This window comes from Pleurodeles waltl, chromosome 2_2 (assembly GCF_031143425.1).
Source record: "Pleurodeles waltl isolate 20211129_DDA chromosome 2_2, aPleWal1.hap1.20221129, whole genome shotgun sequence".
Classification (NCBI taxonomy): Eukaryota; Metazoa; Chordata; class Amphibia; order Caudata; family Salamandridae; genus Pleurodeles; species Pleurodeles waltl.
The window spans coordinates 354,475,256-354,492,692 of NC_090439.1; the positions used below are offsets into that span (position 1 = coordinate 354,475,256).

Below are 17,437 nucleotides of genomic sequence, written 5' to 3' on the forward strand. Positions count from 1 at the left end.
GGTGTGCTACTTCCTGTTTCCTATTTCCTGTCCAGGGGTATATAAGGAGATTCCAACTGCTTGTCCATTGCGTTGCAACACTCCTTGGTGGTAGTCACGCTCCGATTGATCTCCTCCTACGAATCCTGTCTGTTCCTGTCTTGCCTTGTTTTCCAGTCTTCCTGATCCTTGGTCCTAACGCCCTGGTGTCCTCCTTTCATTTCAGGGAGTTCCTGTGGAGGTTTTTTACCCTACGGGGGTTTTTCCTCTGGGACTCCTTCTGGAGGGCACGGACTGTAGTGGTTTGCTCATACCCAACAGCACCGTGGCTACTGGAAGGGGTCGCCCCTACCTCGGCCAGAGCAGAACCTGCCGGAACAAGGGTCGTTCCCCTACGCCTCTCAGCTTCGACGGTAAGACCATTGAAAACCGCGACAGATCAAATGAAAGGAGGTGACCATCAGAGAAGTAATCTCCAGCTGTGGTCAAAGGCTGTTTGTGCCAGTGTTGTTGGTCTGAAGTGGAGTACGTCCAGGTGTAATGTGGGAGACATTGGAATGGGAACCCTGGAGTGTATTGTGTGAGGTTTTGTGCGAGGAAGTGTGTCCTGGTAATGAATGTGTGAGCTATCATCACATGTAAGGAGCAAGGGAGTCTGACAGTAGCCATGGGAGCACGAAGCCTTAGATAGTGCAACGGTGAAGGGTTGCACATCGTGGTATGTTTCCTCCAGGTTGCAATTCTCAAACCATCTGGTAACCAACTGCAGCAGTGCTGCCAGGTAGTAGGCCTCAAAGGATGAGCACGTATGCCACTTTCTTTGGCAGGCAGCTTCAATTTCTACAGGGCTATACGGCGGCGGCTGTTGCCCCAAATGAGTTCCACTAACAGTGTATAGAGTTCACGGAAGAAGCTATGGGGGGGCTATCACAAGTAGATTGGTGAAATAATGTAGGAGGCGGGGCAAGACTGCTATTTTTGACAAGGCGATCTTTCAAGTGGTAGCGTCTTCCAAAATGGAACATTGTTTTCACTGCTGCTAGTGTGGGTAGTTGGTTGCCTTGTAAGAGGTCAGATGGAGAGTGAAATAGGCAAAACCCCAGATACAGGACTGCAGAGCTCCACCAGACAACTGGGGTCCCATCTAAACAGTGCACCCATGGGGGTAGGTTGGGATGTAGCAGGTAGGGCGATTTGTCCCAGTTGACAACAAGGCCTGTGTGACTAGCAAATAACTATAGTGCATCTTGAATGGGATTAGGTCTGTGCGGCCATCATGGAGATACAATAGGAGGTCATTGGCATACAGTGATAGTGCGTGCTTCAGGTCTGCGAGGGAATACTCCATCTCTGACCATCCATTTGCAATTAAATGACCATCGGTTCCATAGTGATCGTGAATAGCAAACGGGAGAGAGGGCACTCCTGCCAGGTGCTGCGTTTGACCAGAAACAGGGCGGAGATATAATGTCCCAACCAGATTCAGGAGAGAGGTTTGGTATACAGCAGCTGTGTGTTGACTAGAAGGTGTTTAACTATGTCCATTATTGAGAGGACTTGAAACAGGGAGTCGCAGTTGAGTAAGTTGAACACCTTTTCAATGAAAGGACTTGAAACAGGGAGTCACAGTCGAGTAAGTTGAACACCTTTTCAAAGTCCAGGAACAGGCATGCTGCAGAAGGGAATAGTTCCCAAACCTGATCCTGTCTGTGAAACAGACGTTGAAGATTGTGAGGCCTACTACGTCCTAGGACAAATCCAATTTGGTGTAGATTAATAAATTCTGCGAGGATTTGTGCATATCTAGTTCACATGATTTTACCCAATATGTTATAATCCGCCCCCAGTACGGCAATGGGGCAATATGAAGACGCATTGGTGGGGTCCCAGTTTGGTTTGGGGAGAGATATTTGTATGGATTTCCAAAGGGAGGGTGGTATATTCCCTAAGCATAGTGGCTAATTGTACATTGTAAACAAGCAAGATGGCAAGCTGTCTGCAAAAGTGCTATAGAATTTCATAGCCAGGGGTCTTGTTTCTGGCTAGAACCTGTATCGCTTGTTTGATGTCCGCAGTGGTTATCATAGCGTCTTGTTGTGTTGCCCTTTTAGGTATAGCTCCATGCACTTTATTTTAGCACACTAGGCCTGCCGCTGTGCACTTTAACCTAGATATATTTTATTCAGCTTCATTTATTATTGTAACAATAGCCACATTTGCAGTCTTGTTTTATTTCTCTCTATCTAGCTGTTCTTTGCTTAGGCCAGCACTGTGTTCTTAAACAAGCACTCCGTGCTTCTCTCAAGGCTGCAGTGAGATAGGTTGCCGGTAAAACGTGGTAACGCTTTGTCACTGGTATTCATAGAAACATACACATCCTTAAGTAGGGACATCTTCCCAGAACATCAGCTGTTTTATTATAAAAACACTTCCTTGTTCCATACACGTTAGAGGGAGATTCCAGCCAGATGACCACAACTGTTTGCTGATTGCTGAACGCTTCGCTACAGCTGCTTATGCAGACTTCAGGCCTTTGCTCAGGTATGGGGGATGATATCTTCCCAGGGGAACCTGAAGGGCAGAACTAGAGCTTAACATGCTGTGCTCTAATATAGCCTAGGTAGGAATTAGTCTATTGACTCTGGTGACAATATGGAAGCATTATTTCTATGTTTTACTCTCCTTGTCACAATTGTAATCCTGTTGAGCTTTATCGTCCTGGTTATTGCAGCACATGCTTTATTATCTAAAATGTAGTTGCTTCATTAAAATCTTATTGAAACATATACTGCCTCTGTTTGTCATTGTATATGTGAGACTAATGTAACTGAGAGACACAGATGAGATCTGAATGACCACGATTTCCCTGAGGAGTCAATTGTGTCATGCGCTGGGCTGCCCAATCATCCCTGCTCTTGGGTAGAGATGAGGCACTGCTAGCGAGCAAAACCCCGACTGGGGCGACAGGTGTCACCTGTAGTGGGTTAAAATCAGTCCCCCACACCGCAGGTGATTCTGAAGCTCAAATCCAGTAGTCTCATAAGAATAATGAGAGCTGCATGACAAGGCACCCAACGTTTGGTCAGGCCTCCTGAGTATCTATGTCTCACTATATACAAAGACACCTCTGTACTGTATACTGAGACGTCCGCTGTATTGAGGATTTTCCTCCTCAGCTAAGTAGGGAGTACCTACCTAACGGGTTGTTCAAGCTTGAACTCTAAAAGGATAATCCCCATTTGGTGTGCTTATCTCTGAACAAATTTACCAATCATCATGGCAAGTCCACAGCAGGTAGCAATTGCAGTCAATATGAGACCGCCCCTTACTGCCCATTTACTGGCACATGGCCTAATGGCCCTGGGGGGTCCAGTCACATTTGTTGTTGAGGCTCATCCAGCCTATAGAACAGAACTTTTTTATTCTTGTGTCACATTTCCAGCAGTTGATGGGAACACAAATACATTTCATCACTATACACCTGCAAATATACCAGCACAATATAAAGCGTATGTATATTTAGAAATACCCCTATCTTATCAAGAGCATAATAATTGGCTTAATGGCACCCTACCCCACACAATTTTTCACGTCCGGTTAGGTCCTCTAAGTGATGATGATCCTACCTGGCATTTATTGGCCACTTATACACCTCAACCTACTGCAGCAAACCTAAAGATGGCTGAGGTCCGCCGCTTATACGGTGAGCTGACGGAAATATATGAACGATTAGTACAGTCTGTAATGCAAACATTAAACAGAAACCCCACACGTGCTGTACCACCGCAACCACATGTAGTAAAAGCCAGGCATTAACCCTGTGACTGTACATTCGATCATGGGTAAAGTACCCGCCAAACGAGAAGAAATTCCGTTTTGGTTAGCTCAAAAAAAAAAATGTGCTGGAAGCAGTATTTCCCCATACGGGACCTCAGGATAAACATAGAATTTTAAATATGTGTTTGCCATTTGGGATGATTCCCACTGTGGATAACTGTAATGCATGGGGCATGGTATTTGCCACGTTCTATATTACCGCACATGGTACACCAACACTTGCCAATTTACCGGAAGTGTTTAAACAAATTTGAGATGAATACGGGGCTAACCCGGCCCTGGACTTGGGGATGCAACTGATGGGCAATTTTGCCACAGTATCTTCAATAATATTAAGTAACCTTAAAAGGGAAGCAGTCGCACTAGCGGTGCGCATGCGGCTCCGGGACGTTCCTCCACAGGATCAAGAATGTGAGTTGCCAAAGATTATCGCGGAGACCTACTCTAGCACTGGTCGAGATAGTCTGGGGGCCAGACCCACAAAACCACAATCTCAGGGCAAATCTAATAAAGATTCTACCAAGCAAGCACCTGAGGGTATTAAGAATAGCTGGGATAAAAAACAACAAACTCCTAAAAAAGAGAGGGGAGAATCTCTGCATACGGAGACCCCACAGAATATATTCTCAGAAATAGAGATATTATAAAAACGCCTAACAGATATCAATATACTGATACACGCCAATCTGTTCCTTTGAGGATTCATTGGAAAAACACAGTGAGAGAGGTGGGTGGTAAGAGCGAAGAACTGAGTACGTGAAACAGAGACAGGAATCACAACGCTCAACAGAGGTTTCTGTTAAAAAAGAAGAGAAACTTCCCCAACAAAAAACCCAATTCAAAAAGAAAAAGGTGCCAGCATTTGCGGTTCGACATGCCACTCAAGAAGAGGGATCTCTTGAAGAACAAGAAGTGGGCACTAGGGCTATTAGACAGCGTTGCAGAAGTCAAAATAGTTTGCCAGAATCTTCTAGAGCATCTGGAGGTGAAAGCAACTGATAACTTCCTACAAGTAGAAACTGCAGACATGCGTGCCTCCAGGCCTGATAGGGTGTACAAAGTAACGTTACAGTTAGAAGGAGACATTGAGCGCACAATGGACGCTGTCTTTTGGGATTGCGTCGTAAACATATATTATATTTTGCTGGCCAAACAGGATGGCCACCTAAATTTGTCCATACCTGCCCATACAGGGAAGATGTTATTAAACCTTCTTTCTCGCCCCTTGTTCCTGAGGAGCTCGCCGAATCCTATGCCATCGATTGGGCATTGGCGCAGGCACCTGCGTTATATCGCAACCTCGTAGGATGGGATAAAGATTCCCCCTACCATGTAATCCCTATTAAAATCAACCCCAACCTGAACTCCAATATCCAATAAAACATGATGTTTAAGCACCCTCACAAAACTGGAGTACCAGGGTGTAATTGAACCCTGTGTCTCACCAATGAACAACCCCTCATTCCCAGTAGCAAAACCAGACGATTCGTACAGAATAGACTTAGACTATAGAAATGTAAAGAGTCATACAAGAACATATGCTTTACAAAACTCACATAGCACAGCACTCATGAAAAACATAGTATGCAAAAAATAAAAAACAACACTGAACATTTCGAATGGTTTCTTCTGCCAAAATATATCGCCTCAGAGTACAGAGTTAACCAGTGTCAGCGCACTAGAATCTCAGGAAAAATTCTGTCGTTTACCCAAAGGGTACATGAACAGTCCAGGATTGGTCGCAGCACGTGTGACGTCAATATTAAATGACATTGACCCTGAAGCATTGTCCTATGTAGATGATATCTATCTCACGGGAGATGAATTGCTGCAACATCTAAGACGGGTAGCCCACATTGTTGTTGGATTTGCCATGTTCGGCTACAAATTCAACTTCAAAAAAACAAAAATAGCCTTCCTTAGCGTCCAGTTTCTGGGATATGAGCTATCAAGTGAAGGAAAGAGCCTACGGCCACAATTCTTGGAACAATGCGCACAGTTACAACCACCAAATACCATTAAAAAACTCCAATCACTATTGGGTTTCCTAAATTTTGGCAGAACCTACATTTGTGATTATGCATCACGCATAAATCCTTTATATGACTTAATACGCCCTGACTTTTCAAGTGAATTGTGGACAGTGGAACACACACGCATTCGCAGAGCCTTGCAAACAGACATGCTTGCAGCACAACACTTACACATGAGGGACAACAAAACACATTTGTTCATCAGAGTAATTGCTGGTGCCATTGGTTTCACCTATGTAACTTGCAACGAGGGTGAGACAGTCCCGGTAGCATACAAATCACATTTGTACTCAGCAGCAGAACAATGGTTTGCTCCCAATGAGAAAATTCTCACTGCTGTTCAGATGACTGTCATTAAAGAAAGACCTTTCACCCAGGGCAAATGCATTATTGTTGTTTCTCCAATTCAAGCCCCTTGAGGCTGTTACCAAAGGCAGTGTTCCAAATGCTAAAGCATTACATCCATGTTGGATTCAATGGGGAACGTCTTTGACAACCACTGATGCAGACGACATATTTGACCCAAAATTACAAACTCAAGAATTTTTGCAATATGAACTAGAATACCCAGTTCCAGCAAATACACTGCATATTGAACAATATCAAAGAGTCATGTACACCGATGGCTCAGCACAACCTACAGTAGGCACAAAACATCAATACTCCGCTGCTTGCGCAGTCGTAAGTGGCTACATGGAGGATAATACATTTTGTACCCAACACACATTCACGCAATCCCTAGGGGACTACACAGCACAACTAGCAGAGCTCAAGGCTCTGGTGATGGCTCTGGAGCAAACGGATCCTGCACATTTAACACTGATTGTGTGCGATTTGTACTACTGTGTCCAGTCCTTCAATGAATACCTGCATTACCAGCGCCAGAATGGGTTCAGAGATTCTAAAGGCAACACCATTAAACATAGTCTTCTGTGGGGGAAAGTAGCAGATCTGAAGGAAACGCTACAGAACATCCATGTTGTACATACACTTTGACACCAGCGTGTTGGAATACACGTTGCTGGAAATACACTAGCTGTTGAAGCCATGAAATCAGCTGTAGCTACGGCTACTGTTGCTGCAGTAATCCGCTGAGGAGTGGTACAGGACGATGATATATGGGCTGCTGTGAAAGCTACGGCTAAAGGCACACCCTATCCAAAAGCATTTCCTGCTTAATATTCCTACAGAATGGGAGGCTGCCTGAATGCCGAAGTAAAAATACCAGGCGTGGGGGTTCGAGTAATTCCCAACAAAGACATAAGATCAGAGTTGATTAAAGCAGTGCATGAGTCGGTAGCATCTGATCATGCTGGTGTGGTGGCTACAATATCATTGTTGCAAGTACGTTATTGGTGGCCAGGTCTATACAAACAGGCCAGGCAGTATGTCCTTTGTTGTGAGATCTGCCAACAGATTAAGGTTTCCACCCCTAAATGCCCACCGCAGACACCCCTCCTAATTTCCAACAAACCATTAGAATGTGTGTCCTTGGACCACTGTGGTCCCCTAACACCGGATAGTGCATATAAATACATTGTAGTTGCTGCTGACTCTTGCTCCAGATTTCTATGGGTGTGGCCACAATACTCGGCTAACGCTCGGACTGTTATTAAAGATTTGCACGTTTTTATCGGCACATTTGCAGTTGCGGCTTTCCACTCTGCAGGGCCCTGCTTTTGCCTCAAGGGCATTCAGGGATGCCACGGCTTTGTTAGGGGTCCAACTCCATTACTCGTCTCCATTTCATCAATCTGCCTAGAAGGTCCCTGGGGGGGGTCGTACTTTAAATGAGTGTCTATTCGGAACTCATATGTATGTTCCAGATCTTGATGGTCCTGGCGTGGAGGCGGAAGAAACACCCTTTGACATAAATGAACGTGTCACTGTCTTGCAGGAATTACAACAGATCTGTGACGACAACGCTTCTTCCAGTGCTGCCTCCACAGGAATTAAAGATGTGCCAGTAACATCTACCGGCTGGATTCCTAAAGTTGGGGATCTGGTACATGAAAAGGTTGCTGTGAAAAAGGAGTTTGGTCCTTCTTATTGTGCACAGGTCCCAGTCTTGGGAATACATGGTACCAGAACTGTCATTCTACCACCGTTAGCTGGTGCTAAAGAAAATCGCTTTGTATCTATCAACAATGTCAAGTTACACCATGTGGCAGATCCTGCACAGCAGACCAAGAGGAACAGCCAGTAGTTCCTGAATCCCTCTCACTACTGGTCAAGAAGTCCATCTACAAGTTGTGAGCAGCAACACTGACATCTCTCCGAGCTTGGGGAGGGTGGAAAATGATCTTGCATTAGTTCCACTAACATCTGTTTCAACAAACAGTACAGAAATAACTGATCGATTTGATACAACTTCTACACATACGGATGGCGTCATTTACTCTGAACCACTGCTGGAAACCCCCACCAGTTCTCCACCTACAGACACTGCTCCAGCACGAACTGCTTCTGGATACTTTTCCGACCTCAACAACACCTTTTCGGACTCATTTGCCTCTTCTACATCTGAACTCTCAAAACCACGTAAGCTGATAAACTGGCTTAAAACAAATTGCCTTATTTTCCCATGGAACTATCTATGGCTTTCTTTGACTATACTAGCTTTCCTCCTTTGGATTGGTTTTGTCATAACATTCTTTTTATTAATACATGGTCATTTTATTCCTGAAAGAGCAACAGTTGAACTTGTGGATGAGGTCCTAAAACCCAATTTTTCTTCTCCCAAGGTCAGCAGAGACTTGTCTTTTGTGAACATTTCCGCTATACCAATTCCTGACGGGATTGTTTGGGATAAAGTCACATTTTATATATATGGCCCGACAGAGGTCATTCAAATACCATATGTGTTTAAACTCTCAATGAGCGATGTAATAATACCCAGAGTTGTTTCTGATGACTGGGATGTGAAAACAGTTGATTCTATGATGACTGAGTTACCGTATTATTCTGCATTTGAAAGGGAAGGTGTTTATCAGTCTAAAGAAAATTATGGTGATAAGTTTTGCTATAATTATTATGGGCACAATTCCATTCACAGAGCAAGTACCCCAAAGGCTATTTTTAATTACACACAATGGTAACATTGTCCAACTTCACCACAAGGGAGTTCTAAAACGTATTCTGCACAAATGGCAAAAATATATAAAAACAACTGAAGATTAGCTCGATGAATGGGTCCAGAATGGCACATTTAATGCTTCACTGTCACGTCCTGGCGGGTGGTTATTGTGGCCAATAGATACCAATGGGTGTCATAAACATTTTATAAACTCCACTGGGTTTTAGAACTAGTAGGCTGGACCCTCGCTATGTATCATCCGAACATGCAGATATAGTAACAACATACAGTGTAGGGAAACTACGCCAGCAATGGTTGAAGAGTTCCTCACTTGATGCAGTTAGAGAACACCTCAGTCTCCTATCTAATAGCACTGACTTTCAGTACTTCCTGTTAGGCCCCAGAAAACAACATAAAAAGTGATTCTTATATGAGGTGTATATTGAAATTTGGAAGCTTTCCCAACAAGAAGCTGCTGCCCGGTTAAAGCAAATAGACCAAGAAAATGTACAGAAGGCTTTAGCTATTGTCGATAATGGGATTAATACCCTGTCTGACAGATATACAGCCTAAATAACATTGGGCCTGATTCTAACTTTGGAGGACGGTGTTAAACCGTCCCAAAAGTGGCGGATATACCACCTACCGTATTACGAGTTCCATAGGATATAATGGACTCGTAATACGGTAGGTGGTATATCCGCCACTTTTGGGACGGTTTAACACCGTCCTCCAAAGTTAGAATCAGGCCCATTGTCTCTTCTGCAATAGACATAATACAAAGTAATATGTCCACGTTACATCATGGACAAAGTCAACTAAGGTCCATAATGCAGTTGGGTTGGACACTTCAAACATTGAAGGCAGGTCGCGCTCCCTGGCAACAACTTAGCGCAAGGGATATATTTTCTACATTTAACTTAACGCAACAACAACAACTAATGGCTAAGAAAGAAGCAACTTATTTCATGTTAAACATTGAAAAGTTAGAAACATTTGGGCCCGTATTTATACTTTTTGACGCTAAACTGCGCTAATACAGTTTAGCGTCAAAAATTTTGGCGCCGGCTAACGCCATTCTGAAGCACCATGCGGGCGCCGTATTTATTGAATGGCGTTAGCCGGCGCAAGCAGACCGGCGCTGCCTGGTGTGCGTGGAAAAAAACCACGTACACCAGGCAGCGCCGGCGTTGGGAAAAATGGCGCTAGGGCGTCTTAAAAATGGTGCAAGTCAGGTTGACGCAAAAAATCGCCTCCACCCGATTTGCGCCATTTTTAACGACGCCCAGACGCCATTTACATGACTCCTGTCTTAGTAAAGACAGGAGTCATGCCCCCTTGTCCCATGGCCATGCCCAGGGGACTAAAGTCCCCTGGGCATGGTCTTTGGGCATTGAGGCATGTAGGGGGGCACAAATCAGGCCCCCCTATGCCAAAAAAAAATATAAAAAAATAAATAAATTATACTTACCTGAACTTACCTGAATGTCCCTGGGGTGGGTCCCTCCAGCCTTGGGTGTCCTCCTGGGGTGGGAAAGGGTGGCAGGAGGGGTCCCTGGGGGCATGGGAGGGCAGCTGTGGGCTCATTTTGAGCCCACAGGTCCCTTAACGCCTGCCCTGACCCAGGTGCTAAAATCCGGCGCAAATGCGGGGTTTTTTGCCCCGCCCACTCCCGGGCGTCATTTTTGCCCGGGAGTATAAATACGACGCATTTGCGGCGCTGTCATTTTTTTAGACGGGAACGCCTACCTTGCATCTCATTAACGCAAGGAAGGCGTTCACGCAAAAAAATGATGCTCTTTCCTCATACTTTGGCGCTAGACGCGTCTAACGCCAAAGTATAAATATGGCGTTAGTTTTGCGCCGAATTTGCGTCGAAAAAAACGACGCAAATTCGGCGCAAACGGAGTATAAATATGCCCCTTATTTTACTGTGGCTGAACTACCATCTGCTGAATGGTTAATACACGAGGTCATTAATCTGCCTATTTCAGCACTTCAATTCATGTCCTGTTTAAAACACATTCTGGTAAGCAGATATAAAAGGCTGGGAGATAGTTACAGCCATGAGGTGTGGGAGCTGCCCTTCTCGTACAAATGTCTCAGTGGCATGAAAGAGGTCTTTCTTAGCGGTAGTGAATGTGAGACTTCTGTCAGCCATTCAAAGGTTTGTAAACAGCTGTCCTTGCACAGGGCGTGTAATGCTTCAGCAGCAAATTTGCCTTGTTATCTGAAGGGAGTTCCAGTCCCCTTGATTAGACCTGCGTTCCAGGTGCTTTCAAATGGCAGCTATGTTCTCCTCAATAGCGAAGACTGTTGTGGGATGTGAGCTGGAATAGTTTATGTTCTTTCAGTCTCTAAGATTGGTACATGCTGCTGGAATGTACTCTTTCCTCCCACTAAACAAAGATAGGTAGCTGACATTTGGCCCCATATTGCTACTTCTAATGTGAATTTTGACAAGTTGAGCAGACTCAAGGCTTTATTGTTTCAAAAACATGTGGCGCTCACATCTGCACGCGAGACCTATGCACTTCAGGTGGCAAGGTCATCAGCAGAGATACAGTCCCTTTTAAGTACCAACTTTCCGAGACACTTTGGTGAGCTCGCGGGATGAATATTTAATGCATCCAGTTCTACTGGAATAGCAAATTTCTTTAAGGCTGTTGGTTCTGGTTTCGTTCACACCTCCTCCTCTATATTTGGTTTAGTACCATCAGCCATCCACTTAATATTCTCCAATATTCTGGGGGGATTTCCAATAACTTTGGCTATAATAGGTGGCATTTTGCTATTGCTACTTTTTCTGCGCAATGGCTGTCCCGCTGCAACAAGGAGGAATGAAAGCGCTCTCACCGGCGCGGCTGTGTTGTGAATGCATGGTGCAGAACTTTAGAGCAACACTCCTGGAGCAACTAGAGTGTGACTGGTCTCTGTCATTCAGTCTTTTAACATTTGCTGATCTCGGTTCTATCGAGCAGAATTTGAAGTCAGGAAGTAAATAACTTTCAGATGGGATATTTCATGAGAGATTATTAACAGTTGCGAGAACGCACTGCAAAGCAATTTGTTACACCAGACTTGACATAGACAGGTAATAATTAGGAGGGCAGAGTAAGTATGAATGTTAACTGAGCCACACCACTAAGTAATAACCTTTTGTAGAACCTGTTATGAATTTGAAAGTCTGCTTGACAATACATTAACATACACAGACTACCTCAAGAGATTTGCAACATTTACTCTACCTCACTTACACTCAGTGAAACATGCCAATGATGCAAAGCCTAGGGTACTGAATAAGTGCTAGCAGTGTTACCTAATGCAGCTCCTGTGAGGTGTCGCCTTCTATGCGCAAGTGAAGTACTTCAGTTGCATTCAGTTGAATCCATATTGAGCCATGGCAGTCACCAACAAGGCTTACACTTAAGGGGCGGAGAAGGGGGTGGATACTATGAAGTATAGAGCAAATAATTCCATTATCTACTCTTAAGCCACGTGAGGCCAGTACTTACTATTAAGAAATTAGAGCAGTGTATGGCTGATGAGGTTTGTTGTATGAGAATATGTATTTTGGGTGGAGAGTACCCTCTTGACTTCTCCCTCTATCTATTGATAGGATTGCAGACACCGTGGCCTGGTGGTCCTTAGAGTATGAAAAAATTAAAAGCAGGCAATGTCCTTAGGTGTTAAATGGTGGTGGGTGAGGCCAAAGACTATTGGAAACTCAGGACCTGATTTAGAGTTTGGAGGGGAGGGAACTCAAAAGGAACGGTGATTGAATACCCTCTCTACCAATCTGAAGGTCAGCCCGCCTCATTTAGAGTTGGGAAACCCTTCAGGATGTCGACGGCAAAGACTACTCCATCTCCTGTTCTGACCTACAGCTCCGACGGCCCAACAGAGTAAGCGCGTCTGAGATTTAGCCATTTGTCCGCCCGCCCTGTTTAGGGTGGATGAACAAATGACATATTTTCACTGTCCTTCACTGCCAGGTAATACCTGGCGATAAGGAGCAGTGTGAACAGCAAAATGACCCTACGTCATTGGAGAAAACTCCCATGGCGAGGAGGGTTCTCTGTCATATTTATTGGCAAAAACATAATAAATGTTGAAAGTTTAATGTATGCCTCTATCATTTGGATGGAGCCATGCGGCATACTTTCAATGCATTTACAAGGACCAGTGTGACAGTGGTTTTGTGAAAATGCAAGAGCTATCAACTGGGACAGCAGACATATCTAAATTTGGCAGTAAAGTACTCCGTCATGGCGATGGTACATACTCCGTCGGTCAAATTCTAAATAAGTCCCTCAGTCTTGAAGTGTCAAGATGGTGAGTAAGAGAATAAAGTAAAAGTATGGGAAGTGGACTAGAGCAGTAAAAATAGATTGATAGTAAACAGTTGTAAGGGTAAGTATAAAAGTAGGGCTAGAGGTAAAGGTCAAAACAGGAGTAGGCATAGGGGTGGGACTAGGGATAGGAATAGCAGTTTTCTTATAAGTAAGATTAAGAGTATGTGTGGGAGTACAAGAGGAACAAGGATTAGGTGGTAGGTGTAGTGTGGGAGTATGTGATGTGCTGCATTCTCCATTTGCAGTGCATGGATGCTTTGTCTTCCATACACATAATAGTAAAGAAACATGTGTTTTTATTGGCATGATCTCTGACAGACCGCTAAATGTATATCTAGCCAAACTAATACTCATAGGCTTATCCGAAATGTAAATGACAATTAATTAAAATAATGGCTGAAAGAGACTGACCTGAAGCCTTCCCCTGTATCCTTTTTAGTGTTGATGGTATGAGTTCTAGCAGACAACTAATGTTTTCTCTAGCCACACCTAAAACTGACAGAGCTCATACAGCTGCAGACCGACTGGAGAATTTAAGTGGAAGGTATCAGTCCCAGAACCAAATGGAATTGAACATCTGTATTTCCTTTTGTTCCATATATTGTGTAAATGTTTGTTTTCTTCAAGCACCTTGAAGTGACAAGCTTGGCATGTGGTGCAGCACATAACATCTAACTAAATACATTTTGTAGAGGGACGACTGCCTCCTGCTGTACAGTACGTTAAAGCATATCAAAGTGTCCAGGTCGCAGCATCAGAAGGATGTGTATGGTGTAATACTAAGAGGTAAACAGTGGGGTATTTTGAGTCAAGTAGAGCCCGCATTACAAAACAATTGCATTGGCAAAGCTGATTGGTCTGGCCTTTGGAATCTACTGGCTTTGCCAATGCCTTTTGGCAATGTCCTACAGCGCTGGAATGTTTCCAGACATTGTGCCGCATAGTCAAAACTAAATATATATTTTTTTTAAGGTGCAGTTGCGTCCTCATTGCACTAGGACACGGATGAGTGATGACATGCACCCACATGCTTGATGACACATCTGTGCACATGCATCAGAACCCATGCACACCAGAGGAGTGCTTTAATGTTTTATTTACCAACCAATATGGAGGACAACATTTGGATTGGTAAAGAAGAATGTACTGATATTTTTAGTGAAGAAGTACTAATAAACAAGCATTTGCAATGCAACGGGTCTCACGTTTGCTCATGTTAGAGCTGATCGCGTTGTAAACTCCTAACCCGACTTTTCACCTATCGGGCAAAAGTGCATTTATGTACATAACCCGAAAAAGTGAAATTATCTATGTAAAGCGCTCGACTTCTGCCAAGCGAGATCGTGCTCGTAAATTAGAGAAAAAGAAGTCCACGAGCCCGATGGAAAACCGCGAGCCTCGCATGTTTTCTGTACTTGGTCGCTGCGCTCGAGGAGGGCTAGCCACCGGAAAAGGCATGACATCTGCATGCCTTCCACTAATGAAAGCAAGCAGATTGTATTAGGCAAGCCCACGAACCAATAAAAAACACTGACATGAGGTTGACAGGGCTCTGAGCCCTTTTCTAAACACTAAAGCGTCTCGCTGCGATACGCATGCGCGAGCGCATGCAACGCAGGCTCAACCCTAAAAAGGTGTGGATAACAGAGTGAATTTGAGAGCGGCTAAATTGAAGGATAGAAGCCAGCCAACCAGAGAGATGGTAAAGAGGCTATGCTTTTTGCGGGTGGACAAATGCAAGATGTTCATGCTATGGCGAAGAAATCCAAAGAATACGAAGCAGGCAAATGGGAGCGGCAATGAAGCCAAGCATTGATAAGCAGGTAGTAAGCTCCTGTATGGTCTCAGTAAAGCCACAGTAGGACAGGTAGGCTCGAGCTAAAAAAAAACTAAAAAAAAAAAAAGCCACAGGTCAAACTACTGCTAGAACACGGCTGACTAAGCAGAAATCACGTATTTTTAAACATGAGAAGGCTTGCTCTGGGACATCTGTTCGTTCTCAAAACCACCTAGCAGCCAGTCACAAAATTAGACAAGTAAATATACAGAAACATATATTTGCACTTCTTTAACAGCACAGTCAATAACATATTTGTAGGTCACTGCTTTTCCATACTCGGCATGCCACTAGCACGACTGTACACGTTTGTCAAGGCATACACCCGCTCTTTAAAATCGCCATGTTAAACAACTGCGTGTTACAGACTTACCGAGAGTACACAACAGGTCTTCGCAGCCATATCCCTTGCTCAGGCGTTCATCCGCGGCTTTTTCTGTACAAAGCTAGTGTAAAAACGTATCTTGAAACAGGGAAGCAGCAGCGACACCTTAAAGTACAGTCATGCAGAACCAAGTTGCAAGGCGTCAAAAAAACTATCCCACAGCTTTCCGTTAGAGTCCAACTACTTTCCGCAACATAAATATTCCCCGTGAATGGCTGCATTAAAGAGCTTGTTTGTAAAAATTAAAAATGGCACTAAAGAAGAGTATTACCTTCCCATGGGCAATCCTGGACCGGAAGAAGGCGGGATTATTACACTCCCACTCTCCAGGCAGTTTAGACTGAGACTAAATTTAAATCTGAAATCAGGAGCCTTGGCACAAACACAGCAGCAATTAAAGCATGTACAGTCAGGAATACACATTCTGCCTCCCTGATGAAGTAAAAGAAGTCACGCTGGCTTGTCTGGTTTGTTTATTTTTGCATATTTTACAGTTATATTATTTCATTGGTATCTTATGGTCAAGTAGGGGCACAGGCTGTTTATACAGCATACATGCTAACGTTTTACAAGAGGAAAGTGGGAGATTTTGAACAAATAATCCGGAGAATGCATTTCCCTCTTTGATTTCTATTGAAAGAGAGGTAATTTCAGATTGAAGACAGCTACATGAAAGCCATTTTTGGCTAAAGAAATCGGGAATCATCCTGCTGAATCGAGCCTATTTGCATATTTGATACAGGATCACAATTCATGGAACTATACGGACTTTTCCTTACGTGGATCCGATCCCACAAGTACATTACTTGGAAACTGTTAGCGCGCCTGGTCCTTAGAAAGTAAACTTACAAGGGGACGAGTACAGGCCGATGAACCTTTTGGATCACATGGAGTATCCTAGCCATAAAATGACCAATGTGTATTGATAACTAATACACAATCAATAACTACTAAGGAAAACATTAATTATAGTCAACATACATGAATAACCACAACTCAATATACGTTTTAACACATTTTATTTCCCTATGCGTTACAAATCTAATGCAATAAGGTTAACTTAAACTTTATTTTACTCATCTCGGAATTAATTCATTAGTGACCACCAATAACATAATCTGATCAGAACTTGAGAAAACATATGCTCGAATGCTTCAGCATAAGCCAACAAAGATGAATATACCAGCATTAATGGCAGAGTTCAGCAATCAGTTTGTCAATCATTGTCACTGTCAGCGTCACCCAAAGTAACCTTTCCTGACCCAGATTAGCAGTAGCATGTGGGACTTCATGCGAAAACAATTTAGAATATGAATTTGGCAAAACATCTAACTAAGATAAAAATAAAAAAATTAACAGCGCAGTTGGTACCTAGAAGAAAGGGCAAAAAGTTAATCAGTCACATTGTCATAGCTACCTATACACAGAATGAATCAGCAACAAAGCCAGTCTTCGTCTTCAGGTCATCAATCGGTCAGCAATGCATCAGGCTCTCAAGAGCATAAGCCCAATGACAGATTCTCGAATTGCGTCTTCTGACAATCATCAATTTCTCCCTCACATCCCCTGTCATGACTTTTTATTAGAGTTTTTCAGTCCATCCCCCAATTCCTAATTGGTTAATTAACCTCCAGATTTGACGCTACCCAATAAATTCAGTTCTTCAAATCTATGAATTCTAATATTTCATCGCTCTCAGGTTGTCAATTGGTTCACTGTATGATGTCCTCATCATCCGGCTCATCAGGTATCGAAAATGTTACATCTTTTTCTCCAGTCAGTGTCTCTTTTGTTCAAGTCCTGCGAAAGTACATCCAGTCTACTCTACACAGTTTTGTATCAACTTAATTCCATCATCTCCTGTCCGTCGGTACATTGCGGATAATTCTAACTAAGCAGACTTTATTAACATCGGGTGGTTCAGGGTCAGTTCAA

General features: G+C 43.6%; 1 protein-coding gene across 3 annotated transcripts in view; it reads right to left on the reverse strand.

The window, feature by feature from the left end:
* Positions 1 to 15,768, reverse strand: part of LOC138282379 (Y+L amino acid transporter 2-like) — a 588,082-nt gene extending 572,314 nt beyond the window's left edge. For 2 of the 3 annotated variants that reach the window (XM_069219872.1, XM_069219870.1), the window contains exon 1: positions 15,491 to 15,767. The gene's annotated coding sequence lies outside the window, so the exon portion shown is untranslated. Of the gene's footprint in view, positions 1 to 15,490 lie in introns of all 3 variants that reach the window. The other variant, XM_069219875.1, reaches the window with a different exon arrangement.
* Between the last annotated feature and the right edge of the window lie 1,669 nt (positions 15,769 to 17,437).